This window comes from Coenobita brevimanus, chromosome 66, assembly GCF_032717465.1.
Source record: "Coenobita brevimanus isolate Jiangsu-jjx chromosome 66, ASM3271746v2, whole genome shotgun sequence".
Lineage (NCBI taxonomy): Eukaryota > Metazoa > Arthropoda > Malacostraca > Decapoda > Coenobitidae > Coenobita > Coenobita brevimanus.
The window spans coordinates 31,467,745-31,482,625 of record NC_137019.1 but is presented as its reverse complement, the minus strand read 5'-3'; the positions used below and the strand labels follow the sequence as shown (position 1 = coordinate 31,482,625).

Sequence of the window (14,881 nt, the reverse complement as noted above, 5' to 3'; positions counted from 1 at the left end):
GGTGGAGGGGGAGAAGAAGAGAGAGCAACAGCAGTAGACTGTGGTGAGGATGGAGGAGGTGCCTCCACAACATCAGGAGCAGATGGAGAGGACAAGGAGGGTGGCCCTGCCACATCCAGGTGTACGGAAGGGATGGGAGAAGATGGCCACTCCTCCTCAGCTCCTGACGAAGTAAGGTGAACCTCCACGACAGTCTCCTGGGGAGAAAGGTCGAGCTCCATGGCCTGAGACGGTTCCGGATCGGTGATCTGAGGGGCAGTCGTAACGGCGCCAGTCGCTCTGTTGACCCCACTGTAGGGGATCACCTTGACGTGGTGGTGGGGCTTGAAGCATAGTTGGCAGTGCCACCTACTTGGGAGGCAAGCCTACCTTTGTAGGGTTTGGCATTTGTCGGCCTTGTGGACCAAGCACCCCCTACATCTCTGGTAGAGGAGGCCTACTGGTGATGTCAGTCCCTGCCCATTTGCCATCTAGGGCGGGACTGTTGCCTCCCCACGTGTTTGCCGTGCGTGGCGTCCCGTAATGCTGGGAGACGGGAGTCCTGGAGGTTGAGCGATGCTGCATGGTGCGCCCTGCAGCTAGCAATACACCTCTTTGGTCCCTTATTCTGGCTAGACGGGTGGCCTGGTTGGGCCCGACCAGGTCAATCGGCTGGTCACTGGCTAGCCATCCAGGCTGGTCACCTAGTGGCTTTAGGGTCAAGCGGGCACTGGGGGACCTGGTGGCTCCTATCGTCCTGGAGTCACCCTTGTCAGGGTCCCTTGGTGGTTACCTGCGTATACTTTCCCACTACCTCTGGGGTCGCCAGTGGTGCTTTCCCTGGCATATGGTCTCCCCTTGTTGGGCTCCATGGTGGGTGGAGGGGTGGGGGAATGAAGGTGGTTTATTTTGAATATGGCATCTTCCAAAATTTTTACAGCTGACGACCCTAGTTCCGTCCCTGACCATCCTTCACAGTCTTCCTCCTGTGCGCCTCATGTGCCTCTGGCTGGTGAGGCCCACATTGCCACCTTGGAACCATACCTGCCTGGTTCCAGTGGTTTGCTGTCAGTGGCCACTACAAAGAAGAAGAGCCGGCAACAGACAACAACATCTTGTGGACATGCCCGTGAGGTCCTGCCAGGTGTCTATGAGAGGGTTGATTTCCCAAGGTACTACACCATTCGTACTTTGGATGGTCAGCCTATTGGGAATCTGGACATTTTTACTGTTCATCGGCGCATTGTGTCAATCTGTGGGAGAGAGCCGAAGATCTCACCTCAGGGGGATGGTAGCCTCCTAGTGGAGGTTACATCCCCTGAGGAGGGTTCCCGGCTGGCTGCCCAGTGTAAGGACCTGGATGCACTGTTCACTTGTGTTCCCCATGCCTTTTTTAATCATAGTCGAGGTGTTGTTTTCTCAAAAGACTTATTGCGTTACAGTGAAGAGAAGCTGCTTGAAGAACTCCAGGTCCACAGGGTTGTTAAAGTGGAGAGGTTTCAGAAGAAGGATGATGGTGTTCTTACCCCAACTCCATCATTGTTGCTGACGTTCGACTGTACTGTTCTGCCTTCATCCATCAAGGTGGCTTGGTTGTCCCTTAGGGTCAAACCCTTTGTACCAAATTCACGATGCTACCACTGTCAGATGTACGGCCATGTTGGGCGAGTCTGTCGTCGTTTGCAACAGGGCCTCCCAGTGGCGTGTGTCAGTTGTGGAGCATCCACTCATGCAGGACAGGACTGTCCTGGACCTGTTTGTTGTTTACACTGTGGCGAGGCACATCCTGCTTCATCTAAAGACTGTGCCCGGTTTGGTTGGAGAAGGAGATCCTCCTCATCCGTAATCGGGATAAAATAAGCTTTCCTGAGGCCAGGAGTAGAGCCATGTCATCTGTTTTCCGTAACGGAGTGTCTTATGCGTCAGTTTTGTCCGGTCATAGCCGTCCTCGTCGTCCTGTCCAGCAGCAGACCCGAGTTCCTCCTGTTGTGTCAGCTCCTATGCCTTCATCTGCTGATTCCATGTCAGTGCAACAATCTCCCGCACTTGAGATGGTTGCCGCTACAGTTCAAGACTCAACCTCTACATCTATGGTATCCCCTGGTAGTCATGGTGCACATTCTTCATTTGCTAAACGTCATCGTGGTTCTTCAGAGTCTTTGAGTCTTGAAGATCCTCCAAGCAAGGTGTCGGTCGTGGAGTCCACATCCTCTGTAGTTAGTCCATCTGTGCAACAGCCCTCAGACCCTGCTTCTGGGTCTTCGGGGGCTTCTGGGGTGTCAGGTCAGTCTGGCACCTCTTCCTCCGGGGTATCGGATGTTCCTCCTCCGGTTACCTCGGAGGATCCTGTCCTGCCCCCTCCACGTTTGGAGGCCAGGACCCCAATCCTTCCTGCTCGACCTCTTGGTTCACTGGGGGCCCCGGGCAGAGTTCGGAGTAGCTCTTCCTCTCCTGCTGGGCAGCGACGGGTGTCTGTGAAGTCTCCCAACACTTCGCAGACCCCAGGCCCTCGTTCTAGCCATGCTGCTGCCCGTGACAAGCCCCTTAGTGGGCGTATCCGCATTCCCAAGAAGATTGTCTCCCAGGGTCGCTCAGTGGTTTCCACTAAGTGACCCTTTCTTTTGTGTATATAGTTCCTCCATTTTAATATTTTTAGTATTTTTTTATGGTTTTCTGTTTGTCCCTCTCCCCTGCCCCTTTTTTTTCAGTAGTTTTAATGGCTAATATTATTCAATGGAACTGCCGTGGTTTACGAGCCAACTGGGAGGAACTCCGCTGGCTTCTGGCTGAGTATTCACCTGTGTGTGTTTGCCTACAAGAGACAATGGTTGGTGATGCTGCGCCTCCCAGTCCACCTGGTTACCAGGTTTTTTATTCAGATCCTCTTCCTGGACAGGGTCATGGTGGGGGTGTGGCTATTCTAGTGCGCAGTGACATACCTTTCACTGCTGTGAGTCTTAACACTCCACTGCAGGCTGTTGCTCTCCAGATTTTCCTTCCCTGTCGTTATACTGTGTGCTCTTTGTACCTCCCTCCTAGTGCCACTATTGAGAGGGTTGATCTTGAAAATCTTATTCGTGTACTTCCCTCATCCTATTTCTTGCTGGCCGACATGAACAGTCATCATCCCCTGTGGGGTGGCTCCACAGCTGATGCTAGAGGTACTATGTTAGCCTCCATTGTGGAGGATGTGGACCTGTACATTTTAAATTCTGGTGAAGTTACTTACTTCCATAGTCAAACGGGTATTTTTACTTCTATTGATTTGTCTCTGTGCTCTGCAGGGGTAACCCTGAATTTTACATGGGCTGTGTTACCGGACTTACATGGCAGTGACCACTTCCCTATTTTATTAAGATCGACACAGAGTGCGCCTTGGCGTCATCTTCCCCGCTGGCGCTTGGATAGGGCGGTCTGGCCGGTTTTTGAGGAGCTGTGTTCCCCGAACCGATGTGTGGAGGATTTTGTCAGCACTGATGCTGCTGTTGAGCATTTCACAGACTTACTACACTCGGCGGCACTGCAGAGTATTCCGAGAACAGCTGGTCACTTTCCTTGCCGTCCAGATCCCTGGTGGACTGATGAGTGTGCTTCTGCTGTTCGGGCTAAACGTGCTGCTTTCTCCCGACTTCGTCGTCACCGAGGTGACCCTGGTTACTTAGCGGCATATAGGAGGGCCCAAGCTCATGCCCGGCGGGTTATGAAGGAGGCTAAGAGGAAGTCTTGGGCATCATTTGTGTCTTCAGTTTCTTCACAGACTCCTCTCACAAAAGTGTGGAAACGGGTGAGGAAGATTTCAGGGAAATTTCCCGTTCCCTCTCCTCCTGTTTTATCTCATGCAGGTGTGGTGGTGGCTCATTCTTCGTCTGTTGCCGAGATATTTGCAGCTCATTTTGCTAATGTCTCTAGGAAGGACACCTCATCCCCGTCGGCACGCCGCCAACGGCACCTGGAATCTTTGGGCATTAGTTGTCCATCTACTGCGGAGGAGTCATGTAATGTTGCTTTTTCTGTTTCTGAACTTCAGACGGCATTGTCGCAGTGTCGTGACTCGTCTCCAGGCTTGGATGATGTCCCATATGCCTTCTTACACCACTTGCCTGATGCAGCCCTTCATTTTCTGTTGTCACCGTATAACAGAATTTGGTGCAATGGTGGGTTTCCGACCTCATGGGGGTGTTGCTGTGGTTCTTCCCATCCCTAAGGTGGGTAAGGATTACTTGCAGGCCACTAATTATCGCCCTATCTCGCTGACATCTTGCCTTTGTAAGGTCCTCGAAATGATGGTGAATAGTTGGCTCGTGTGGTACTTAGAGAAGGGTGGTTACTTGTCTCCAGTCCCGTGTGGGTTTCGGAAGATGCGGTCGACCACAGATGCTCTCTTTTCTTTAGAATCTTCCATCTGCCAGGCTTTTGCAACTAACCAGCATCATATCACAGTGTTCTTTGATTTGGAGAAGGCGTACGACACTTCCTGGCGTCATGGTATATTGCAATCTCTTTATGAGTTTGGTCTTCGTGCGCAACTCCCCACTTTTATCAGGGAGTTTTTATCTAATCGTTTTATTCGGGTCCGAGTTGGGAGTGAGCTGTCTACTGCACGTCCCCTTGAGGATGGTGTGCCACAAGGGAGCATACTAAGTGTTACCCTTTTCGCAGTGGCAATTAACAGCGTTATTTCTGTGCTCCCTGATGGTGTTCGTGGCTCTCTCTATGTTGACGATTTATCAATCTCTGTCACTGCCTCACGGATGTCAATGGCAGAAAGGAGGATGCAGATGGCTCTCAACCGTGTCTCTAGATGGGCTGATGAACGAGGTTTTCGATTTTCCTTCAAGAAGACCGTTGCCATGCATTTTTGCCGCGTTCGTGGAGTCCACCCTGACCCAAACCTTTTTTAAGATGGGCGTCGTATTTCGTGTTTAAAGGAAACCTGGTTTTTAGGGCTGATTTTTGACAGCCGGTTGACTTGGGTCCCTCACTTGAGGTACGTAAAAGCTGAGTGTCTCAGAGCATTGGGTCTCTTGAAAGTTTTAGCGCACACATACTGGGGAGCTGATCGCAAGACCCTCCTCCTCTTGCATCAGTCTCTGATTTTATCCAAACTTCATTATGGATGTGAAGTTTATTCCTCTGCCTCAGAAGCCCGGCTTCGTATTTTAGATTCCATACATCATGCTGGTGTTCGTCTCGCCATTGGGGCATTCCGATCTTGTTGGCTGATGCTGGTGTCGTTCCTCTAGACTTGCTCCGCTCTTCCCTTTTGATGAGATGTTGGTATCGCTTATCTCGTCTCCCAGACTCTGTGCCCTTTGTCAAAGTCTCTCAAGATTCTCGGTCACCTATTTTTGTCACTCGGCCATCCTTTCCAAAGCCCTTTGGTTTCAGGGTGCAGTCAGTTATGTCTAGCTTCTCTGTTCCTTCTGTGCCGATCACTCCCCACCGTGTCCCAAGGGTGGGCTACTGGCTTCTCCCCAGGGTGACATTTTGTCGTTTCTTCTCATCCAGTAAGGCCTCCCCTCCTTCTCAGGTTTTATTTTCTCTGTTTTTAGAGCATGCCTCTTCTCATGGGGACTCCATACCAGTTTATACTGATGGATCTAAGTCTGATGCGGGTGTGGGCTTTGGTGTGGTGTTTCCCACCTCCTTTCGAGGTGGGAGCCTCCCTGTGACTGCTTCTGTTTTTATGGCTGAGCTGACTGTTATTTTATTTGCCCTTCAGATTCTCTTCACTCTCCCCCACACTGCTTTTACTGTTTTTAGTGACTCACAAAGTGCTCTTTCTGCAATGGAGTCTTTTAATCTCTCTCATCCTTTGGTTTTATCCATTTTAGAGTGGCTTTTCCTTTGAGGGCGTCGTGGACGTCGTGTAGATTTCTGTTGGGTTCCAGCTCATGTAGGAGTGGCAGGGAATGAACGAGCTGATCAGCTGGCCAAGGCAGCAGCGGCTCGTTCCCCTCTTGCACAGTCCCCTCTGTATCGTCTGCCTGCTGCAGATATGCACTCCTTTATTGCCTTCAGGGTTTGGTGCTGTTGGCAGGAGCATTGGGATGCTGTGGGTGCCAATAAGTTGCGCTCGATTTGCCAGAAGGTGGGCTCATTCAGTTACCAGGGCTTCCCTCGTCAATGGGAGACTGCTTTGTGCCGCCTCCGCATTGGCCACACCCGTTTCTCTCACGGTTTTTTAATGGAGAGGGCTCCTCCTCCATTCTGTGATGACTGTCTGGTTCCCTTGACTGTTCGGCACCTGTTGGTGGAGTGCCCTAGTCTTGAGGATTTGCGGCGTCGGTTCCTCTCTGACCACCAAACGGATGGTGGTGTGTATCATCTTTCCTCCGTGCTTGGGGAGGATGCCTGTGTCTTGGGAGGGGCAACCCTCTCCTTTGTGAAGGAGGCAGGACTTCTTAAGGATATTTAGAATTTCTCCTTTTTGATTGTGTGGCTTATCCTCTGTTTTTTGTTTTTTTGCTTTTTACTTCTTTGTTATACGGCGGCATATGACCCTGGCAGTTGCGCCGCCATGATTATTATGAAAAAAAAAAAAAAAGTCGCTCTGTTGAGGGGGGCATCTAAACACAGCCGTTTCCGCGGTGTCGTGCGGGGTGGTGTTGGCTGCTGACGCCTAGCCTGACGCTTCTGACGAGGGGGGAGACGTGTATCACGAGCAAAGCTTCGAGGAATGGCAAGGCGTGGAAGGCCATTCTCCTCAAAGATTTGAGGGAGGAGAACAGCCAAAACCGCCTTGTCACCCCCACTAAAAGCTTCGGCAGTCGCGATACACATCGCAACAAGTGTGTTAGTGTGAGCAGCACTCCCAGGACCCCTCGGCCGACGCCTCAGGGACGTGGGGCGCCGCCGTGCATAGGCAGAGCCCTGCACAGCAACGCCCCCCGGCCCAGAGACATCCCTGGCTTCGGGACCCTTGGGAGCCTGAACAACACTAAACTTCACCGTCTCCCCATCGCCAAGTGAGCGCTGCGAATGCCGTGGATTTGGTGCAACGATCGCCGAAACGTGAACGAAAACATCAGCACCAGTATCCTGGCGCTTGATGAAACCGTAACACGCTCTCACGTTGAACCAATTCACGGTTCCCTGGATGGTAGTGGCTCCTGGCGGCTCTGATCTGCTGCTAGGTGTCCCCCTCAACGGGTCGAGGGCGTGAGCAGATGAAGCTGAAGTCTCGGTTAGCTCGGGCATGGTGGCGACTGGCCAGGCCAAGCAGTGAGAGTGGAATGACATCACTGTAAAACATCCAGCAGGGATTAAATAAGCTACTAAATAACTTAATATTGAGCATGCATTTTGAGCTTTTGTAGCTCACTGGAAACCACAAGTGGTGATCAGAACAGAGATACAGTAGAAGAGTCAAGTCCATGTCAAATATTCATGAATTATTTGTGCCATGCCTTACTGTTCAATAGATCATCGTGCATACATTAGTGCCGCCTATAATGCCAGAAAAAAGAAAACTTGCTTTCTTTATGATAAAAAAATGTAAGGTTATGTCAGTTCTATAAATATATATATATATATATATATATATATATATATATATATATATATATATATATATATATATATATATATATATATATATATATCCTCGTGTAGTGGTACTCTCTTTTTAGGGTAGCTCCGCACTGAGTGGCCAGCTACATTAAATGATTTCCTGTAAACCAGGAAAGCATTTACAACATTGGGTGGTAACCTTATAACCAACCGACACGTGTTCCCTACGTGATAACAAGTGGGCTGGCGGAGGGTTAGTGCCTCTCCCCGGAAAATAACTAACTAAAAATACGAACAAGAAGCCTCGGACCAGGACTGACAGAAAGGTGATGACTATAGACCGAACAAAGGACATGGTACGGATAGCTACATGAAATGTAAGGAATGCAAATCAGGAGGTGAAAGAAAGAGATTGTCCAGATGCATGAAGGTCCAAAAGTGGATGTATGTGGATTAACTGAAACTACATGAGAGGTGACAGTGTGAGAGAATGGGAGTATGGATGGGATATATACGCATGAATAGGTGAGAATAAGAGGGCAAATGAAGGAGTATGTATTATTGTGAGTAATAGATGGAAAGAGAATATAAGAGTGTATAGATCGGTTGGCTCAAGGATTGTGTGGGTAAGATTGAAATTTGGACTACAAATGAAGACGATTGTGTGCGAGTATGCATCAACGCTAGATCGTGCAAGCAGACTGAGAGAAGAGTCCTGGATAAATGTGGAAGCGTGCATGGAAAGGTTTGAAAGGAATGAGAGGGTGTTTTTATTTGGAGATACGAATGGAAAAGTAGGGAATGTGAAGGTGGATGGAGTAGTTGGTGAGGGGGATGTGCCTGCAGTGATGGATGAGAATGGCAGTGCTTCAGTGGACATTTGTGCTGCGAGGGGGTTGGTGATAGCCAATACCCTCTTCTGGCACAAAATGATCCATAGGTATATGTGGCGAATGATGAGAAGGGTGGGTGGTGAACTGAATGAACGGAAGGCAATGATTCATTATGTGTGTGTGGGTGACTGGATGAGAAGGTGTGTAATGGATGCAAGAGAATATACAGTAGAGGTTGGGGGAGTGGACTTTCTGATCACCACTTGGTTATGGAAAAATAGTAGAAGGGAAGTACAGAAGGAAGTAGTTCATACAAGGAGAGTGGAAAGGTTACAAGAGGAAGGAAAAAAGGCAGAATCTAAGAGGGAAGTGGAGGAGCGGTTGGGTAAATATGGATTGGAGCAGATGGGGGAAGTGGAAGGTGTGTGCAAGATATTCACAGAAGGAATCCGTGCAGCATGTGAGGTGGTGTGTGGAGTGAAGACGAAAGGGGGTGCAGGGAACAGCATGGTGGAATGAAGAGGTGAGACAGGCTGTGGCACAAAAGAAGAAAGCATATAGTGAGTGGATGAGAAATAGGGGCGTGGAAGAAGTTGAGTGACGGAAGATAGAGTTATATGTAGAGTTGAAGAAAGAGGTGCACATATTAGTAAGAGAGAGTAAGGAGAGAATGTGGAATTTGGAGGGAATTTGAGTATAAAGTGGAGGAAATGTAAGAGAATGTACTGGACAGAGGTTAAGAGAGTTAGACAGAGTGCCAAAGAAGTTAGCTGAGGAGTGAAAGATAAAAATTGTAGATTACTAGTGGGGAAGGGAGAAAAGTGAGCTGATGGAGGGAACACTTTCAGGAACTCTTGAACATAGAGAATGAATGCAATGCGAGTGTAAGTAACTGGGGAATGGCTGGGAGATGGAGGGATGTAAGAGAGGAAGAAATCAGTAGGATGGAAGTTGTGGAAGCAATGAATTAAGATAAAATGGGGAAAGCCCCAGGAATTGATGGAGTGTGTGATGAAGTGCTCAAGTATGGGGAAGAGATAGTAGTAAAATGGATGTGGAAGATGTGCGAATTGGCCTGGGATGAAGGATTGGAAGTCAGATATAATTATTCTCCTGTACAAAGGAAAAGAGGAAAAAGAAGTATGTGGTAATCATAGGGGCATTAGTCTTCTCAGTGTAATAGGAAAAGTATATGATGCGATACTTAATGACAGAGTCAGGGAATTAACAGATGAATTAGTTGGAGAAGAACAGGGAGGTTTTAGGAAGAGGTTGTGTAGATCAGATATTCATTCTTAGATCTTTAGTGGAAAAGTTTCTAGAGAAGGGAAAGAAGTTGTATGCGGCCATCATGGATTTGGAGAAAGCATGTGACAGGGTGGATAGACAACGATTGTGGAAAGTATTAAGAATACATGGAGTAGAAGGGAAGTTGTTGAATGCCGTGAAGAGTATATATGAGGGTGCTAAGGCTGCAGTGCATGTGGATAGTGAACTGAGGGAATTTTTCTGTCTGAAAGTTAGATTGAAACAGGGATGTGTTATGTCTCCATGGCTGTTCAATCTGTATATGGATGGGTTTATAAAAGAGGTACAAGGCAGGGCAGTCGATGTTGGAGTGGCCCTAATGACAGAGGGAAGCGATTGGAAACTCCCTGTACTGTTGTTTGCAGATGATACTGTGTTATTAAGTGAAGACGAAGGGGAGCTGCAAGGCTTGGTGGATTGGTTTGGGAGAGTGTATAAGAAACGGAATCTAATGTGAATGTAGGGAAAAGTAAAGTTATGGTCTTTGATAGAAGTGAAGGCAATGAATGTATAGTAAGGTTGGATGAGCAGGACGTGGAAAATGTGAGTACGTCTAAGTATTTGGGTAATGTTATGACTAAGGATGGAAGTTTAGAGGATGAAGTGCTTGAAAAGGTACAACAAGAAAGGTTACTGGTTCCTTGAAAGCAGTGATAAGAAACAGGGAATTGAGCATGGAAGTGAAAAAGTTACATGACAATATTGTGATATGAACTCTAACGTATGAAAGTGAAGCTTGGACCTTTGGAGGGACAGAAGTCAAGAGTGAGAGCAGTGGAAATAAGTTATTTGAGAGGAGCATGTTGGAGTCACAGGGAGAGATAGACTGATAAATGAGGAAGTGAACGCGCATTGTGGTGTGGATGTGAATGTGATAGGAAACGTTAGGAGAAACACACTGAGGTGGTTTGGCCGTGTGGAGAGGATGGAGAGTGAGAGATTGACGAGGAGAATGTACCGGTATGTGAATGAGGTGGAGGGGGGAGAGGGATTGGGAGGCCAAGGATGAGGTTGAGGATGGAGTGGAGAGGTATATGAGAGAGGGGGAGGGTGAGCTGATAGCAAGGCAATGAAATGGCGGGGGACAGAGCAACATGGAGGCGATTTGTTTGTGGCCACCCTTTAGGGTACGGTCACACCAAACGCGACGAGTGGGGCGACATGAACGGGGAGGGTTGAGGCGACACGACAAAACACACTAAACCCTATCTGTGTGGCCACACTGAATGAGCGGGGAGGTTTGTCGCCTCGCTCACCCAGCACACTCGTCTCTAAGCAATGCACCATGTTCCAAAAAGTCACGCACTGCCTAGCGCCATCCTTACTCCCAGACATCATTCATCGTGCTAGTACTGCGTGTTGGGGAGTTTGGATTCTGGTAATTATGTCTATTGAACACCTTATTGGAGCCGTGTACCACAGGAAAGCCGTGTGGGATCCAAATGATCCACTCTACAAAAATACTGGAGTGTTGAAGAAACACTGGGAATATATCTCTGAATAACTGCATACAAATGGTAAATTATAATCAAGCATTAGCCAAATGGTTTCCTGTAATCCAAGAAACCATTTACAACGCTGGGTGGTAACCTTATAACCAAACCATACGTGCTCTCTACGTGTCAACAAGTGGGTTGGTGGAGAGTTAGTGCCCCTCCTTGTAAAACAAATAACTAAGAGTCAAATGGCCACCCCTTACGGGATTATGGCGACTGGGAATAGATAGATAGATAGATTATTTTGTCATACGATTGCTTAAGTAACGTTTGTTCCATGAAAGACCATTAATGTTCAAAGTTCATACTAGTATTTAGTGCTCTATTCCCATTGTTACGTCATAGGCTTAAAACTAATAAACAGATAAGTGTATACACTATACGTATGTGTATATGTATATATGTAATGAACACCAATTTTGTTATTTATCAATACATAAATCTGTGAAATATATAGATAGTTAATTGTCCAGCGGACATTCCACTATAGGCATGCTTCTGACTATCTGTTGCCCGCGAGGTTGCCGCTTGCTATTTGGAAACGCATCGCATTGACGCTCACCTCGCCACTCATCACTCAATGCTACCTCCCCGCTCATCGCGTTTGGTGTGGCCGTAGCCTCACGGGATTAACCCGCCCCATCCCGACCACTTTTCCACCACTGACTACCCCCACTCCCGACCATTTTAGTAAAAAAAATTTTTTGGCTCAAACCTTCGCTTTTGGTGAGAAACATCGAAAATTCATAGAGAAATCGCTCACCTGGGGTTTAAAATACTCGATACAGGTAGGAGTACCTCCTTACCTCACTGGGTTTTCTATCAGGCTGGCACCAAAGAAAACGAGTTCTATGGGAGGATAACTATTTCACGCCACTCATAAACGGTATTTATTTATTTACTTGGAACGAATTTATATGTAGTACGAGAGTATATTGGTTTTCAAGCAGTAATATAGGCATTATAAGCATTGTTTCACTCACTAATGCCTGACCTTTTTTTCCCACATTACCTGATCATCATTTCTAACTGTTTCTTCCTCTAATGCTATGTAAAGTTTGTCCTCCACATTGTCATTGATTGGGGAATCATTCTGGCTCTGAATTTCGTACCGTGGCGTGACATGGCTATACTGGCCATGTCACTGATAACAGGTGAATTGCTGAGACAATGGCATGCAGGGGGGGGAGGAGGTCATGTTGGGTAAGGCATTGTTATGCCTGGCATCTTGTAGAGGAAGGTGTCACGTGTATACGTACCAAAAATCACTCGCGAAAATTGAATATTGTGGAAATTAGGGACCTTGCAATTTTCTCGCGTTTATGTACGTCAACGGGATTGGCAGTGACAAAACGTGTGGACATTAAAGAACGTCGACGGGATGCCGCAGGTTAAGGCGTCTGGCAATACATACATACAGTACATATATATATATATATATATATATATATATATATATATATATATATATATTTCATCGTGCATACGTTACTGCCTCGTACAATGGCAGGAAAGGGAAAACTTGCTCCCTTTATGAAAAACATTAAAAGGTCATGTTATATATATATATATATATATATATATATATATATATATATATAGTATACTGTATAGATAGATGGATATATATATAGATAGAGAGATAGATCCAGAGACAGACAGACAGACAGAGAGAACTTGCATGCTGTCAAGACCCACCTGAATAAACAATAGCCATGTAGGCTCCTCTCTCATGAGGTGGGACCCAGGCTGCCAACATGTAGCTACCGGCTGGGGCGGTCACGCCCTGGGGGAGTACAACACACATGGAATAAAGATAAGGAGGATGGAGTTGAGTTAAGGCTATTGCACAGCACTTCATGATGCAGCATCACTAATTTTTGCCATCAGCAGTTCAGGTGAAGCCCATTGTGACTTTTATCATTGCCTCCGCTATCAAAGGTAGTCCAAAGATGCTTCTGACACCGCATCCCTGCCTCTCTGTTTGCCTGTCCATCAGTTTAAAGGAAATCTAAAGCCAGAACCATTGTAATATTTTATCTATCGGGATGATCCTACTAACCAAAGCAGCAGGTTTTCAAATTTTGGAGCAGGTCTGTCAAAGGACAAGGTAAGTCGCATTTCCAAGAAAGGAGGAAATATGAACTGATGAAAGTATGCATTCGATCTTCCGTTCTTGTAAGTAGTTTTAATATTGAAAACTTAGCTCTACTTTTTATAAGGAGTATTAGATATTATTGCTGGTGCAAAAATTTTGTATTATTACTTGTGAACGATCTTTACTTTCATTTTCTTTTTTTCCTGCAGAACCCATTTAAGACTATGATTAATTTTGTCCGAGACTAAAAAATCTTTTAAGAGGGAGACTCCTTACAAGAATTTACACGATACGGTGTATTGGTATCGCAGTTTCCACCCTCTGTTAACCCTTAGTTAAGAGCATGTGTTTCTTTCACTTAATGAAACCGTATAACGTTAGTTACAGTAAGATACAGAGTGAGCCACTCATGTCTGAAAATGTCAATTTCTTTATCATTTTCGAAAGAGCATCAGCTAAAGTTGATCTCTCCATTCAGAGACAAGCATCCATTTCTATAACTAATTATTTTGTTTGCAATGCAGAAAGAGGCCTTGCACGGAAAGAGTATAAAACTTACAAACCGTTATGCACAATATTATCAATTGGTGAAGTCCATTTTAATTGTTATTCTCACTGATATCTGTGAGAATTTCATGGCATAAGATAGGCAGGGACATAGTGACAATTCTACACACCTTTGTTTAGCTATACACAAATGGCTTACTTGCGTCAATCCCTGCAGAACCCTTAATACGATGAAGAGCTCTTTAGAGACGGAGGCACAGAGAGCCGAGAAGAGGGCGAGGGCAGAGGATACCACCATACCCAACCCGAACACCAGACGACCACCCAGGTATTCCGCACCGCGCCCACCCGCGAAGTTAGTGGCAGTGTAGCCCCAGAAAAATGCACCCAGGATCAGCCCTTGAGTCTGCTCGTCCCAGTCAAAGTCGCCCTCCTGAGGTTATATAGGTGAAAAAAATAACTGTGTTAGTCCATCTAGTTCTTTACATTAATATTATGAATCATTGTCTTTGGCACTTATGCGCAGTATCAAGTACCACAATAATGGTTGTACGTACGTAAAGTGATCGAGTGTAGCAAAACAGAGAGAACGAACTGTAGCTGCTTAAAAACTATCACGCCCTACTCAGCCGTTATATATTGTACACACGGTCCAATCCAAGCTATAAGGCTGACACATCTCATCACTTAGTAAACATCCTCACCCTCTCCCAACAGTTTTCAATATCCGGAATCAGATACTGGGTGATGAAGTGGTGGGAAAAAAATGTAGTTCGAATTTCCACCCGAAAAACATACTTTACGAGTTACAAGGCTAGAGAGAGAGAGAGAGAGAGACAGAGACAGACAGACAGACAGACAGACACAGACAAATTAATTTACAAATAGGAGTCGTAACCAATGGAATCAGCTTTCATCTGCGTCTCAAGACAAACTGTAGCCTATGTGAGTGACAAATGCTTCTTTTTTCGTGTTCTTGGACAAATGTTAATTAAATATCAACCACGGCAATATCACCCTGCTTAACCCGTCAGCTGCTACACACCCATATATGGCCACTCTTGGACATTTGCTGTGTGTGCGATACACCCAGATCTGGTCCCGTCCTGCCTCCCAAGGTGAGGCAAATTGTATGTCATAGCGACACC

At 46.6% G+C, this 14,881-nt stretch overlaps 1 pseudogene; it reads right to left on the bottom strand.

The window, feature by feature from the left end:
• The window catches only part of LOC145405332 (sialin-like), a 356,107-nt pseudogene that overhangs the window by 307,296 nt on the left and 33,930 nt on the right, over positions 1-14,881 (bottom strand).